A 16188-nucleotide genomic window follows, 5' to 3' on the forward strand; every position below is an offset into this window, starting at 1 on the left:
AACTGTAACACTCTAATGTTGTTGTTTTTTTCTGTAATGCTCCAAAGCAATTTAAAATTTTAAAGATTAATGACAAGGAATGCACTTCTGTAAAAAACAAACAAAAAAAAAAACCCAAGATCAATTAAAAATTAAAGCTAACCAAAATACTCGGCTGTGGTTGGTCAGTTTCCCTCAGCTACTCTATGCTAAATAAATGATACATGATTTCCACATCGTTAGAGGGAGGCTGTGTGTACAGCTCAGCACTAGATGGGGGTAGTGTCACTTTGAGGTGCTGTGAAACAACGTTTCAATAACACTTGGATTTGTTTCCAGCTCAAGTCTGTTCCCGAGGTTTCTTCTCGTGTCTCTCAGCATCCCAGCTTCTTACACACTGGTTCACACGATGTGGGCTTTCACACTGTTCCCTTTATACATTTTATGGTTTGGATAACTTTCCGAGTTTAATTTCAACAAAACTGTGATGACACTTTTATTTATCGTCTCTTGCCATCAGCTGCGCCTTTTGGCGACACCAACAAGGCTGAACAAACCGAGCGTTTTCTCCTGTCGCATGAATCCATCCCAAATGACAGTCCGAAGCCACGCTCACGGCCACTATTACATCACCTCCACTCTTCTGCACCACTGCACAGAGTGCTTTTCTATGAATAATACAGAGAGACTTGGGAGGCGGGGGTACACGGACATGGGACTTGGTGACTAAATGACACAGATGACAAAGATCGTTCTTACGTGAAACACGAGTTAATCCGAACAGTAAATAATCACATCAGCCTAATGAACTGATTCAACTTTATTAGTTTAATTGACAAATCAGTGACACAAACATTCTTACACCCATACATCACATGTGTGAGCTTTGGGTTCACCTTACTTGAATTACAGAAGTCGTTGCAGGCGGCTACAATGAGAAATGGCAGCGGTGTGGCCGGTCCCAGACTGCGAAGGAAGACAAGGTTATAGACTGCTTTTTTCCCCCTCCCCATGAGACAGCAGGCTTTAGCATAGAAGGAAAATGACATATTGCACCGTGAGATCACCAGACAGCAGAGGTGGGACCAAGTCATTGTTTTGCAAGTCTCAAGTAAGTCTCAAGTCTTTATCCTCAAGTCTCAAGTCAAGTCTCAAGTAATGTCAGGCAAGTCAGAGTCGAGTCTCAAGTCACTGGTGTAAAAGTCCGAGTCAAGTCACAAGTCTGAAACTTTGAATTTCAAGTCCTTTCGAGTCTTTAAAAAAAACAAAACGAAAAAATAATGTTGCAGTTATGCTAAATGTAAATATTAGACCATGTAATTTTAAAATCTGTGTTTTTCTCAACACATGACAAAATAGTGAACTTAGAAAATATACACAAATTGTGAAATTGCACCTCTTTAAAATGCAGCTCAATTAAACCTAGCTCCAAGAATAATTTTCACCGACAGTTCTGAGATAAGCTGCATGTTATTCTTGGATGCGGTTGTAGGACCAGCTTTAAAATCGCATGACAAAAATATCATACACATTAAAAAGAACTGCATCACCAACGTAGCCTGGAAAACATTTGCTAGTTGGATGAAGTCAGCTATCTCATCGTAGCATATTTATATGCATATTTATAATCATACGGTTCTTGGAGTGAGTGCATACACTCGTGAAGTTTAGTAACTTCAGGTCACTGCAACAAGTCCGGGTACAGTTTACCGACGGATGGGTACAGGACCTTGAAATGCACCGTGTAGAACGAAAGACCATCGTACGTATCATAAGTTTACCAGTCTCACAAATTGTCGTCATAAATACACAATCGTTAACCGTTTATTAATAGGACCTTTGAGCTCAACGGTAATTAATTAGTAGTGGAAATAATTTCTGGTAGCATCACAGAAATGTAGCAGTGACAACAATATTGTATGCTGTAATCGTACTGGACAATTAGTGATACAAAAAACCTGTTTTATCCTGTGAATAAAAGTATATGTTTTTGTTAATGTACCATAATAACAGAAGCGAAACGCAATATTGTGTCAGGACAATTCACTATTTATGCACAATAAATAAAGGAGCATAGCGCGACAATTTCTGTTCTTGCTTGTAACCTATATCACCAATTATGTTATGAAAATGAGGTATTAACTACTGAAAAACACTGACCTTCGTGTAAATGCTTGGAGCAGACTAACCTGTGAGCTGGAGTGTTCTGGGACGTTATATTTGGTCTTTGAATGGCTGCAATCCAGGCCACCCGTCGCGTCTTTGTTACTTCGGAAACATGGCTTGAACAATTTCTCTTCAACGACGTAATCCGATAACAACCGATCTCTTTACCCGTCGGCTTCCCGTGGCTGTCATGCGACCGGCTATTGCAGTTAATAATACAACGGCTTCTTGACATTTTTGTGTTTCTTTTTATCGCTGTGTGACTGATTTCAATTGAAAGCCTGCGTGCGCTACTACCGCTTGCCACGAGTTCCCAGAATCCTTTGCGGTTCTACCCGTGAATGACGTCACATTTTCAATCTCTATATAATATGCATGTTAAATTTTATATTTGGGGTAAAATATCAAGTCTTTTCAAGTAAACCGGTTCAAGTCCAATTCAAGTCCCAGGTCATTGGTGTAAAAGTCCAAGTCAAGTCACAAGTCTTAGAACATTTTTTCAAGTCAAGTCTAAAGTCATAAAATTAATGACTCGAGTCTGACTCGAGTCCAAGTCATGTGACTCGAGTCCACACCTCTGCCAGACAGGTCCTCTATCTTAGCCAGCGCACACACACACAAACAAACAGGGGCAGGCAGGAAACCTCTCATGAAACTCAAACACAGATAATGAGGCATCCTCGGTGAGAAAGGTGGAAACAATCGACTTTATACAGCCGGAATTTCCTTCCTTCTCCCAGCACGTTTGCATGAGGGGGAACATCGAGCAAAATCTAGTGAAAACTAGATAATCGTTTATCTACTGCTGTAAGCTTTCTGGAGTTTTTGTTCTCCCTGTCCTCCCTCTCCATCGGCCCGTCTCTCTTGCCAGCACAGGCGCACAGTTAACGCAGAGTTAACTCAGCTCAGTGTATAATTAGACAAACAAAAAAGAGAGGGATGAAACATCTAAAGGAGAAGAGACTCCAAATGATTACACATTCACTCCGCTTCCTTCCCCCTTGCTGCACACATAACCATCAATTAGAGGAGAGGAGGATGAGGACAAGCAAGCAGCCAGGAGTCTATTTGTGTCTCTATCTCTCCTTCTCTTTCCCCTTAAGACTCCCAGCACCGGGGAGGGAGGAAGGAGGGAGAAAATAGAAGTGAAAAACAAGAAGTATATAAATAAAATAATCAGAGTGCCTCACATCCGGCCGACTGATTGGCTGAGACGCGAGTCAGGCAGATCTGGGCCACAGTTGCACTCATTGTTCAGTGAGCTTTTCTACACAGTCCAACCCAGCGACAGCAATGAATGTTGATTGTGACCTTAGGTCTTCGGGTACAGTGGAAACAGAGTGTCACTTTTGTGTGCGGCGCGGCTGTGTGCGTCTGTTCTCGTCACCGGATTTTCATGCAGCCACTTTGCCCCTTTGTTCATTTTTTTTTTTCTTCCTTCGCTCGTTCCTGACGCCGTCGGAGCGAACCACGGGGCACAGTCAACGGTCGATGGTTTTTTGTGTCCATACCAAACTCACCGACAGCGTTGAATGTTCACCGAGGCAAGCAAGGCGAGGAAGGACGGCAGCTGTGACCGTGAGCCGAGCTGACACGGGAGGCAGGGTGTGGAGGAAGAGGAGGGAGGAGAGCCAGTCAGACAGGCATGGGACAGGGGGACGGGGACGATGCTCAGAACCACAGAGGTCAGGTTGCGTAACGAGAGGACATAACGACACAAGACAGTGGCAGAATGAGTCCGCTGTCCTCAGGGCAATGACAGTTCTGGTTATGTTCCCCGCACACACACACACACACACACACACACACACACACACACACACACACACACACACACACACACACACACACACACACACACACACACACACACACACACACACACACACACAAAAGCATCACGAAGCATACTTAAGCTCGAGCATAAGCTGAGAGGCTCTGCTTTAGAGCTTTACTACCACCTCATTAATCAGAGGAACACGAAGTCTTTCATCTTCAGATGAAAATTGCTCGTAACAGCATCTGAAACACAGATGAAGAAAAAGTTGTTAGCGCTGATATCCCACTGTCTTCTCTTTAAAGACTGATTTCACACACATGAAAAAAGAAGAAGAAAAACACACACGCAGACAAACATTTTCTCCATTTCCTCCTGTGGTGTGTAGCCATGAGGATAAATTTGGCTTCTTTTGCATAGATTTTGTGAGATCTGTCTGAGCTCTTTGATTTATGCCGTTTTCTTTTTTTGTTTTTCTTGATCACAGCATTGAGAAAAAAAAAACATTCAAAACGTTACATACCGAAACCATCTTTCCAGAAACAAAGTCCCAGCTTCTATAAATAACCCACATATCATTCTGTCAGCGGTGTTCATTAGAGCCATTTCTTCACTACAAAGTAGTGCTTCCATTCATCTTCAGTCTTTTTGTGGTGGAAGCATAAAATAAAATCTCAGAGACAAATATCTGGGCACTGGGGAGAAAATGGATTTCTGTAATTAGGCTGAATTCTACTAAAATATAATAAGCATATGCTTGTATTTCTACTCTTTAAAGACCCTGTGAGCAGTTCTGCTTAACCATCTTCAATCCTGGCACAGGTCTTATGGACACCGAGTCCGGAGAACAATACTGACGTCCTGCTGTGAGCTCCCTTTGTCCGAAGCGGACCAGTATCTGAGAGAACAACTGCCGGCGGTGTCAGTGCACTGCTGCACAGAGCAGGGGCTGACGTCAGGTTGGTAAACGCTGATCTATGGTCATTCATCGCCCCATTTCATCGGCTTAGGGTGCTGATGTCATCGCGCGAGCTCGACCTGCATCCATTACTCTGCTGGGGCTGCTGGGAGGCCAGCATGAGGCTAGCGTGATAACGCCCCGGCTGCAGCGGATGAGTAATGCGCCATATTACTGCCGCTGTAATTCAGTCATAAAACAGACAATTTGTTTTTTGGTTCTTTGTCCCGTGCGTACGCCGCGTCTTTGAATTACTGCCTCTGAATTCTGCCGTGGGATGCTTTCCTCTGTGTACATGCAAAGATGTTCAAGTCATTTTTTATTTTTTTTAAATGACAGGAATACATTAACTGCTAAATAAAATGCACCATAATATTTAATGATACTCAGCAGATAGCAGGTCTGTAACATCACGTGTTCGGATGTTTCTCTTCTTTCTGACTGAAGCAGAGGTCTCTTTTTCTCCCGGGGTGAAGCAGGGCAGCTTCTGATAAGAGCCTAAATTCATATGTCGAATTAGATTGTCCCTACTCCATCACAGTCACACACACACACACACACACACTTACACCTCGCCCCCACAATAAGACCTAAAATGAAAAATAGGCGGAGGGTCGAAGGGAGAGGAGAAAAAGGGGGCTTTGCCATGGCAACCCCAGTGTCAGCCAGCCATTTCTACTTAATCCCCCCCCCCCAGTTCAATGTCGCGCCCTCTGAGAGACCCCCTCTCTACAGCTGAATATTTCTTTTGTGCTGGTAGACTTTGTGTGTGTGTGTGTGTGTGTGTTAGGGAAGGAGGGGGTGACAGAGGGAGGAGGGATTGGGGTTAGAGGTGGGTAGATCATAGCTATCCCAGTTTAAATGGGGGGCCAGGCTGCAGGTCACAGAATCTCAACATTACACCGGGGGCACAAACCAGAGATCAAATCACACACACACACACACACACACACACTCAGATATATACATTTAAACACTGTATTGATGGAGAGTGATAATCATTTCAAATAGCTGATAATTGCGCCATATGGCAAACAGCCGTGCCTTTCCTCCCCGAGCCTATCAACAGCTAACTCCACTTCTTTTTCTTTTTTTTCCCTTTCCACTCTGAAACTCTCATGGTCTCTCGCTCTTGCCCGAGCAGGCCACTCTACATTACTGACAAAAGCGGTTATGGAGGAGTGGGTGGGGAGAGGCGTCAGCTGCTAGACAAAATAAAAAGGCCTCTATTTGCTCCTGACAATAAACGTCCCCATCTTTGGAGCTCCTCCACAGCTGCAGCCAAGATAGGCTTTCATTTCTAACTGCAGACTAATAGAGAGCGGTGTCTCCTTCCTCCACTGTATAAGCGGATTTGGCATGCAGGATAAAATTCAAGAGGTTTATAGCCATCTTTCTGTGACGCACTGTGAATATTTTTGCAAGAAAGTGAGTGCTGTGGTGAAGTATACCTGACTGAAATCATCTTCACGGAGCCGGGTGGGAAAACCTAGAAGACAAGAAAACGCAGGAGGGTGTTTATTTCAATGCACAGAACAACAAACACAAAAAAGAAGGAAAAGAGTACAATGTTTTCTTACAATTAATTGGATTTTCACTAGAAAGTTTCCTAATCAACCCACGATTAATTGCCCCGAGTTTGCTCAGGAAATCCCTAAACGCACTTCCCTTGAGGCTGAGCGATGGAAGCGGGCAGAGGAAGTGCCAGCGGTGTGTCTCTGGGGTGGTCCAATGTGGCCGTGGGTGAGGCTTTAATGTAGCTGCGTGTCCACTCCAGTGTATACTGTACATTCAGTCATAATGACTAACAGACCTGCAGTCTCCCCGTAGGGGCCTCACATGCCACTCCATGCCTACACATGCATACGCTCCACTTTAATGACGGCTCGCAGACTTTATTTGAAGTCTGCTGTGCTGTTTGCAAAAAAAAAAAAAAGAAGAAGAAGAAGAAGAAGAAAAAAAACGAAGCTGGATTTTCCATGAGGAAGGAAAAATACAACTTTGAGCATCGACGTTGCCTATGTTGGACTAATAAGTGACCCGGGAGGGCTGATTATATAAAATGGGCATAAATCAATTGAAAATATGGACAATAATTACAGCTTGGCTGCTTTGCCGTGGTTCCTTTTGCTCCCATATATAGATGTGGGCTTGCCAAACATCTGGCTGGGTTATAGTATGCGCCATAGGCTACAGACATAATATTAAAAAGTATACTGCCAAGCAAACCTGGCCAAAGCTTTTTAAAGTCAATGTGCACATTTTGCAGCCTCGGGCTAATGTGTTTTCTTTCTCCATGTTCTGTTTTGCATTTAAGCCTCTGAACCCCGAAGCTGCAGCAATGAAACACTGCTACGCTCTCCTTCTTCGCAGCCCCCTCCCTGTTTTTAAAAAAACGATTATTATCTAAGCCAAAACTGACTTAACAAACGTAAAAGTGCTCCGTGCCAATCCAGTCTATTAGAGAGCAAAGGGCACATTGTAACATAAGGCTCAGAGTCTGTTCAACAAGTGCGAAGACATAAAGCAAAAACAAAGGCCCCGAGTTAGTGCCCTGGAACTGATTGGCAGGGTGGGGTCACTGGGTGACCCCTGACCTTTTTAACCTCCAGGAATGTTGTCATGCTGGTGTGTGTATTGTTCGAGCCTCCCTGAGGCCAGCCGAGCTGAGCGTCAGATTAATGTGAGCGCTGAGTGTTTCTGGGCCCCCTTCCCTCCAAAAAAAAAAAAAAAAAAAAACTTTGTCTTTCTTCCCCTAATCCCTTCTTTTCTGCTGTTCGTCCTCATATTTCAACAAACAAAAGGTATCAACAGGTCTGAGAGTGGGAGTGGGTTGATGTTGACGGTCTGAAGAGCACATGCACGCAGAGAGGCCTCCATAATGTGGGTGCCAGGCTGACTCTCGTTGCTAATCTAAATGAACTAGAAACAAGCTTTTTTGTTTCTTCTTCTCTCTCACTCTTTTTTTTCGATCACTCAACAAATAAACTACAGTTTTTATTGGTCCACGGTGCAGATCTAAGAGATCTCTGTATCCTGAGGCAGTCTGAGAGTCTGGCTCTGGAGGAGGTCACCAGCAGCATTAGGAATCCGACAGATGAGAGGGCCAGACAGACAATTACTGGCCAGGTACGTCCTTTATACCCACCTAGGGCTGGTCAGAGGAAATGGAGGAATTTATGATGTCATAAAAAAGTGCCAGGAGAGAAGTGCCTGAGAACAGGTTGTCTCTGGACCTGGAGCCATAAAAGACTCCTGCGGCTTCCGCTCCCACCCCCCGCCCCTCCTGACAACACTACACTGAGGACCAATATAGAAGATTTAATGAAAAAATATATCATTTGCTCATAAAATTAAAGGCATTTTCACATCATATTGTATGTTTTTAGGTTTTTAGACTCACCGACGCCAAAATGTCCTACAGCCCTTATCGAGCCTTAAATGTAACACTGTGAAGTTGAACAGATTTTGTTGCTTTTAATATCTTAAAAGTGGCTTTTATTTCTTTCTTTTTTTTCTTACTGGTAATTGAAGGTAATTCCTTCAATTTTGAAGAAAGCAAAACACCCAATGTCCGTGTCCCCTTTTACTGAAGAGAGGATCCAGCAACATTTTTAAATGGCATACGTATTTATTTTTCTGATATCTCCCTTAAATTTCCCCCACCCATCTTTTAACAATTTCAACCTCGGTTGCTGGTTCATCTTTTAACAGCGAAGCACCATCTGTCAGCTGAGCAGGTGTAAGGAAGCGAAAGCTCAAAAAGCACTCTGCGCAGAGACAAAGGATATCCCTTCCTCCTTTACACGCGCACACAAACTCACATCTATAGGTATATACGCGGCGCTGCTCCTCCTACTACAAAAAGAAAAAAGATAGAGACACGCTCTCAGCCTCGGTGCTTGTTAAAGAAAAGGAAGAGAGAAGGTGGTCATTTGCCCTACAGCCTCGCTAAGGAGGTTTCCCATTGTAAAAATGAGTGGCTGCACAGCCCCGTTTCCTTTCATCCCTATACTTGAGGCACGCTGCCTTTGTCTCACAGAGGACACAACAACCAGCCTCCCTGCTACGCTAGACTGGTCAAATACCTGGGAACTACCCCTGGCCCGGTGGGAAAAACAACAAGAGGAGTTTGAGGAGGAGGGTAAGGTGTGAGTGTCAATCTGTGGGGTGGAGAGGCTGATCGTCTGAGAAAGCCTGTTTAGTATTAAATCAAAGCAGTGAGAGAGAGCTATGAACACTTTTAGCCAAAATACACAAGAAAAAAAAGAGGCTAAACTTTGTGCAGCTGAAGTGATGAATTAATTCAATTAACATCTGCTTTTAATCTTCTTTCAGTTTTTCCCTTCAAAGGTAGCAACTGCATGTGTTCAACTACGAGCTCCGAGGTTAAAGTGTTATTTTTTCCCTCTCCCCGCTCTCCCCTCCTTCCAGTTCTGCACTTTCATGCCAGCTCAGCATAATGAAGGCAGTTCCTGTATACGAGGTACTGTATAGGGGTGAAGTGAGTTTAAGTCCTCCACAAACCCGGCTGCAGCCGGCTGAATGCAAAGCTTTACGTTCCAGTCCACGCGGCCTGCCTCGGCAACCAGACTTCAACTGTCACACCTCATAAAGCAGAGCCCAAGCAGCGGGGTTGTGTTTAAAGACAGGCGGGGGGAAGATAAGGCAAAATAAGGACAAATACTGAAGGAAAAGGAAAAGTAAAAAAAGACAGAGAGAATGCGTCCATTCAAGAAACTGTCGAGAAGAGGGTGCAAAGCTCTCGACAAAAAGCGGAAACTGCGGTGGCGCGTCTCCAGTAGAAGAAAATATAGATTTGGGGACAAATTACAGCAGCAAACACAAGAAAGAGGGAATTGTTAACACCATGACCCTCACTTCTAATTTCTAGTTTTGTGCTTGGCTGTTGAGAGAGAAGTGAGGACCCACAAGTTTATTTTCAAATTGTCCACAAAGAATGCCAGTCATTTCCTGGCGTTCCCCACTTCCATATGAAAGCCCCCCTTTCCTTTAGGAACAATGGGAAAGATTCCAAAATTTCCAATGGGGAGTTTCTTGTGCAGAGATACAATAGAGAGCATGTAGTGACAGAATGGAGACGGGCTGTTTCTCTCAGCAGCGACAGGTTCAAGGCTAGTTTGTGTCTTATGGTAGTTTGAGATTAAACACCGCAACCACGACGTGGGAAAAACGAGCAGATTAGCCGATCTGCGTCTGGATTTTTAAATCTGTTGTTTCTCATATCTTTATTGGTCAACTACACTTTGACCCTTTAAGATAAAAGCAGAAGAAGAATCAGGCTGTTTGGGGGGAAAAAAATATGTAGGCATGGGACGGGTAAAATCTGATTATTCCAGAGATGTTTAACTTGTTTTCTTAGCACCATAATCAGCATTTCCCACGACTACTACTCTATAAATTTACCTGTAACACAAAGCCAGACAACCATTTTCTTTGTCTCCTCTCGTCTTTGTCTCCTCTCAGAACCATAAGAAGAGCAAAATAATAAATCAAGCTAAGACCAATTATTCTGCCCAGTTGGATAATAGCAGGAGAAACACAAGAAAAGCAGGAGATAAAATGCACAGAGACTCAAAGGCTCGATTTCGATCACTGAGACTGATTTCTGATATTGTGCAGTCCAATCATATATATGTGATTGATTCTTACTCTTTTCTTGGGTTAGTCATTTCAAATAAACAAACGGCCAGCGCAGAGAGAAGAAAAAGAGCATTTTAAGATCTTAATTTGGGATTTTGAGCTGCTGCGAGAGAAAGGCCATTTCTCGGGAGCTGAATTTAAGAAGTAAGGAAAAGGCTGAATTAAGTAGATCTTATTTTGGACTGTTTCGTTCCTCTGAGATGTGCGTTGATCTGCATATCAAACCCCTCCGAATATGGTCGTAGATCAAGTGTACCTACCACAGCGAGGGTATTCCCTGATAGCAGCGGCGTCCACCACAATGCGGCAAAAACTCCTCAGGAACAGCTTGAGAAACACGACAAAGGTCCAACAATCCTGGAGGCCCACCCATCAAGAGGTGCAATATTGGTGCAAGACAAGGTGGGCGTTCACAATGTTATGGCAAGTGGCTTTAATGTTGCTGCTGATCAGCCGACGTGCAAAGAGTTTAAATGTCATCTGCTTGTGAACGGGCCAGTAGGCTTTTGAAAGCCACCTGGCTTGACCCAAGCGGACCTGAGCCGTTGGCTAGACAAGAGGTTAGAGGTCATACACTCATCTAGACACGCAGTATGTCACAATGCCTAAGGCAGGGTGCAGGGGTCTCCATTACCTAGCCTTTCCATTTACCCATTACCCAATCAGACACACACACAGGGGAAGAACAAACACACACAGGATCCTGTTGATATGAACGCATTCAGGCCTAAACTTCCATTTAGCTGAGATGCATGGACATACCGCAAGGTTTCTTCACAGGAGTTGTGAGATTGTATTGTATTGGCTGTTTTGGATCCTTAGACAGAGACGGATTTATAAAAATATACAAGATGTAACTAGTTTTTTGCTATTTAAAAAAAGGCAGTCGTGCTGAATGAGTGCAGCTGAACTGAGCTGTGCTATCCTCAACACTTTCGTCATCCAGGAGTTGAATTTGAGCCAGAATGAACGAATCGGCGAACCCCAGCTGCTGTTGCTGATGATGATCCCCTGTGCCATCGCTGCATTTCCACCGACAGAGACGAACTAAAGCAACAATAATGTTTAATTGGAACTGTTCTGCGGACTCTGTTGAGAAATAGATGCCGTGTAATGGAGGAACAACAGTGATCTGCGGCTGAGAGCCTCTCCGCTGTGATAGCAGGTTGCTTCTCAACATAATTGCAGGGTGCAGCTGATGAAACTCATCATATGTGATAATGAGCTATGCAGGAATGATGATCATAGATCCAAGCAGGAGATAAGATAAGCCAACATCCAAACCGCCCCTGCGTCCACATTACAGCGGCAGGAAGACGCTGGCTTTGCTCCGTTCACTTATCCCACCCCGATAACTCTCTGAAACCGAATTAAACAGCTATGCACCCGGACATTGGTTGCTCTGTAATGTGAGGGAGCAGCTTTTTCTACTTCACAGGGGACACGGCTAAAGTGAATTAAATGTAACTCAGTCCTGACAGGGATGGAAGCGAGGCCATCACAGCTGATCACATCAGTGCCTATCAGGAGTGTTCTTCCACCACACGACTTACTGAGACAGATTTTCCCACTAATTTATGTAAAAGAAATTAAAGTACACGCAGTTAAATGGCTCTCGGCAGTAGGTAAATGTTTTTTCTTCAATTCCATTGATTTTTCTTTTCATCAAATCACTCTGTGAGTAATCTATAGTGGGTAAAATGTAGTGCTGCACTAAGCGTCTAGACCTACTATATCCAGATGGCAAAAGAATTTATGGAGACTGCCTCATTAACCTTAAGGCATATTAGTGCTTGGTACCACGTGTCTATAAGCTAAGCAGTGCAGTTTCTGAAGTCTCCTGGCCTCTATGCCCCAAACTGAGTGTGCAGTGCTTGTGATGGAGTGTGTTTATTTGTATCTGTGTGTGTGTGTGTGTGTGTGTGTGTGTGTGTGTGTGTGTGTGTGTGTGTGCCCACCCTGAAAATGGCAGTCTGGCTGTTTTGTTTTTTTCGCCATGTGCCGAAGGCCCAAAAATTCCGGGAGGAAGTCAGATGCGCAACAAGCTGTTTCCGAGAATTCAGGATGCGCAAATACAGCAAACGCTTTTCTCTACTTGCACTATTCCAGTCCCAGCGTACATCTGAGGATAAACCACACATCAGCAGACACGCGTGCATGATGTGGAATCCCTTCCCCAAAAACAAATCATGTTTCAGTTGCAACACTTTGTTCCAGCGCCTGTTTATTTTGTGGCCGCGTTACGCACCCATCCACTCAGACGGACCACACCATGAGTCACGGCTTGGCGAGAGACGGGTGGCGGCTCTGAACGACCGCCGTCTGCTGTCTGCGCTTCAGGTGTCTCCCACTCAGGATTCTTTGTGGGGCAGGAGGGCTGGCTGTAATGTCGATACAATGACAGATGGTCCAAACAAAGCCGGTACGCATTGTTCGGCTGGGAAAAATAATAGACACCATTTATCAGCCGACTTTCAGGCCTCAGTGTGAACGAAAGACTGTCTGCTGAGTGAAAGCAGTCAAAGTTATGCTGCACTGAAGCCTCTCGGCGTGATTCTTTTGAGCTCTTTTAAACACACCGTTAAAACTTTCCGAGAAGGGAGGGCAGCGTTTGTCTGCCCACCGTGTGCAATCGACGCGTCTGCGAGAGCGTTTTTTTTAACTGAAGTGCGCTTTAAAAGGATTCATACTTGCCAAAGCAATCGGAAATCGCCCTTTTCCCCTTCTCTTCCTTTAGTCACACGGATGCCCAGAAGAAGAAATGAGTGGCATTGAGAGCTAAAGCCGCCTCGATAGTACCGAGCGACAACCCGGAGTACATCACACACCGCCACAGAGTTTCACATCCAGCCACGTATTAATCAGCTCATTCATACTTTGTTAAAAAAACGCACATATATTAAAAAAAGATGCATCATCTCTTTTTAACTAAACCGCCGGTTTTGCGCCGACTGCACCGGATTAACCAAAAAAAACACCACATCCCCGTTTTAGGTTATGCATTTGACATGATGGCATACTCACAAGATTTCCCTTCACCCTGCTGGTGAAGCAGCAGGACTCATTCTCCTGTCGCGGGGGCGCTGATCGCAGTTTCTTCTGATTCTGCAGCGGGGAGTATTTCTTTTCTTTTTTAATTTTTTTAATTTTTATTCTTACTCCCATCTTCTTCATCCGACACCAAGTCCACGCACTGACTGGGCGCCTGCCTCTCTGATCCACAGATTACGTCTGTTTGAGGGGCAGAAGGGAGGGCATCCGGTTTACAGGGATCACTGAGTGGACTGGGATTGGCTCAGAAGAGATAGCTTGATAAAATGCGCGTCGGCTATTGGACACAGGGCCGGCGCGGAGGAGGGGGCTGAAGGGAGGAAGCGCAGGAGGGGGTGTCCATCGTGCATTATTCAGGAGAAACCGGGTGGGGAGTAGAGGAGGAGGATACTCAGGGCAAAGAGGCATATGCAGACAATGCCCCGTGTCTCAGAAATTCAGATTTCATTGGTGGGACTTATCCTCCACAGTTTTATGGCTTCCCATAATCTCTTCATATGGACTCAGAGTGAAACTGGAGCACCCAAGTGCGTGTTATTAGTGTTTATAAAGACCTCAGCGCACTTTATGTAGGCTCAGAGACCGCTATAATAACCCACATTACGGCATAACTTAATATGGGAAAAATGATGTAGCAGCCTATAGAGAAAATCCTAAATTTTACAGCATTACAGCAGCGTGCTTCTGCAGGGTTTTTTTTAATCCGTCTGCTTGTCCTATTTTAAGATTAATTTAACAAAAAAATATGCAGAGCCATTCAGATGGAAGGGAATGACTATAAATAAATCAAACAACTATTATTCTGCAACATCAAACCTCAACGCTGTGTGTGTGTCTCTCTCTCTTGCTGTGTGTGTCCCTAAGCACAATGTTTATGGGGCCCTGAGTGTGTGTGTGTTTCTGCTGTATGTAGGCTACGACAAAGCTGGAACTGCAGAATTTTCCACACAGGAGCAGGGGAGGAAATGGTGCATGGATAATTCTGTCTTCAGATCCTCTGGTACTCACTCCGAGAGTAGTCGGCTGAATCAATACAGCTTAAAGCTTTCTCATGTTCCCCCTTCTCACATACTGTTGAGAGGCAGCGCGGTCCGAGCTGATCCATTCTAGGTGAGATCCTGCTTTTAAAAAAACCCACCACTCTGGCTCTATAATTATAATATTAAATCACCTCTTGACCTGTAACCCTCTTGAACACACTCACTCACATTCGCATCCGTAACACAGACAGTGAGTGGTTAACCTGTGCGAGCAGACAGAGAAATCCTAATAACCACAGCAGGGGTCTGTCCAGTAGCCATGGTGATTGAACACATTTCTCCACACAGCAGAAAGGCGGCGTGTCTGTGGCACACCACACAGGCCTTTATAAGGCCCAGACCCATGCTAGAAGGAAGGAAACACCAAGTGGAGGATCACACCCCGTTTCATTGTAGCTCTACGATTTTACGACAGCCACGAAGAAGCCGCAAAACGAGGAGGCGCCGCTCTCGTCCCTGTTAAACCTATAAAATAAGCACGCTCAAAGCTCCAAACAAAGCGCCACATCATTCGATTATTGTGTGCATTTTGAAGGCTAATTTGCATAACTGGTGGGAACGGTGCTCTCGAAAGTAAAGCACCTAGATTTATTCACTATTCGGTCTAATTTCCAACATCCAAATGAGAGCAACAGCCTTGGCTTGATTTCCGTTAAGCTTCTAATCTGTCTTTCCTCTTAATTTAGCCCCAGCTTCAATCACAGCTCTTTCACAAATCTAACCACGTGGGTGTTTATGCGCGCGGCTGCTATGGTGTGAAAACCTTATAATTCCTTAGTCGGTGCAATTCATCTTTCCTTTTAAACCAAAGCGTCACATGGTTCTCGGTGACTTTAAAGAATCTGGGTGCCCCTTTTTGACAAGGTATAGTGAAATCTAAAGTTCAGGGTTACCTTTTAGCTGACCTTCCTTTTGTATTTGATCTGATATGACATGGAATTCATCAGAAATGCAAAAGACACTGAATTCACAGAATTACATGTCATTAGTTGTTTACGATTGTTTCAGCGGTCCATTTTTAGCGAACACCACTCCTGTGTTCTACAAACACATTGTGTGAGCTAAACCAAACACAACACCAAACAAGACAAGATATCATACAACAGCACTGCTATTTAATGAAACTTCCTCCTGAAGACCTGTGCGGCGTCTGATGTGCTTGTCCTCTTCATCAGTTTTGCACTGGGGCCCCCCACTTGTCTTTCTGCTTTGGTTAGGGTCAGCTCTGTTCTGTGAGAAGGGTAGTATATGTGTGAAATCCCGGGGTTTCGGGCTGGGTGGGTTAGTTTTTGTTGCATGAAATTCCCTTTCAGTTCTGCTGACTTCACCAGGAAAGAGTCTTTTCGGTGATTAATAAATGCAGGTGTAACATGATAAACTTGCACAGTGACAGTAGCTGAAAACGGCCTTGCTGTAAAAGACAAACTGAAAAGATCCTTTTTGTCTGCGTTTAATTCGATGAACCACTCCTGGAACAGAACGATCCGTTTATCACAGAGCTCTCCACTGGGTTGGAATGTTCTTACTAGCGTGTTAACATTTATAACTACAGA

General features: G+C 44.4%; 1 long non-coding RNA gene across 1 annotated transcript; it reads right to left on the reverse strand.

Annotated features, from left to right (window-relative positions):
- Window positions 1–3943: 3943 nt before the first annotated feature.
- On the reverse strand, window positions 3944–13781 carry LOC145422003 (uncharacterized). The gene is made up of 3 exons (XR_013903369.1): window positions 13569–13781; window positions 6332–6369; window positions 3944–4167 (listed from the first exon to the last, which is right to left on the reverse strand). It is a non-coding gene; the product is annotated as an uncharacterized LOC145422003 (long non-coding RNA).
- Window positions 13782–16188: the final 2407 nt, after the last annotated feature.

The sequence above is a fragment of the Astatotilapia calliptera genome, chromosome 18 (genome assembly GCF_964374335.1).
Source record: "Astatotilapia calliptera chromosome 18, fAstCal68.1, whole genome shotgun sequence".
Lineage (NCBI taxonomy): Eukaryota > Metazoa > Chordata > Actinopteri > Cichliformes > Cichlidae > Astatotilapia > Astatotilapia calliptera.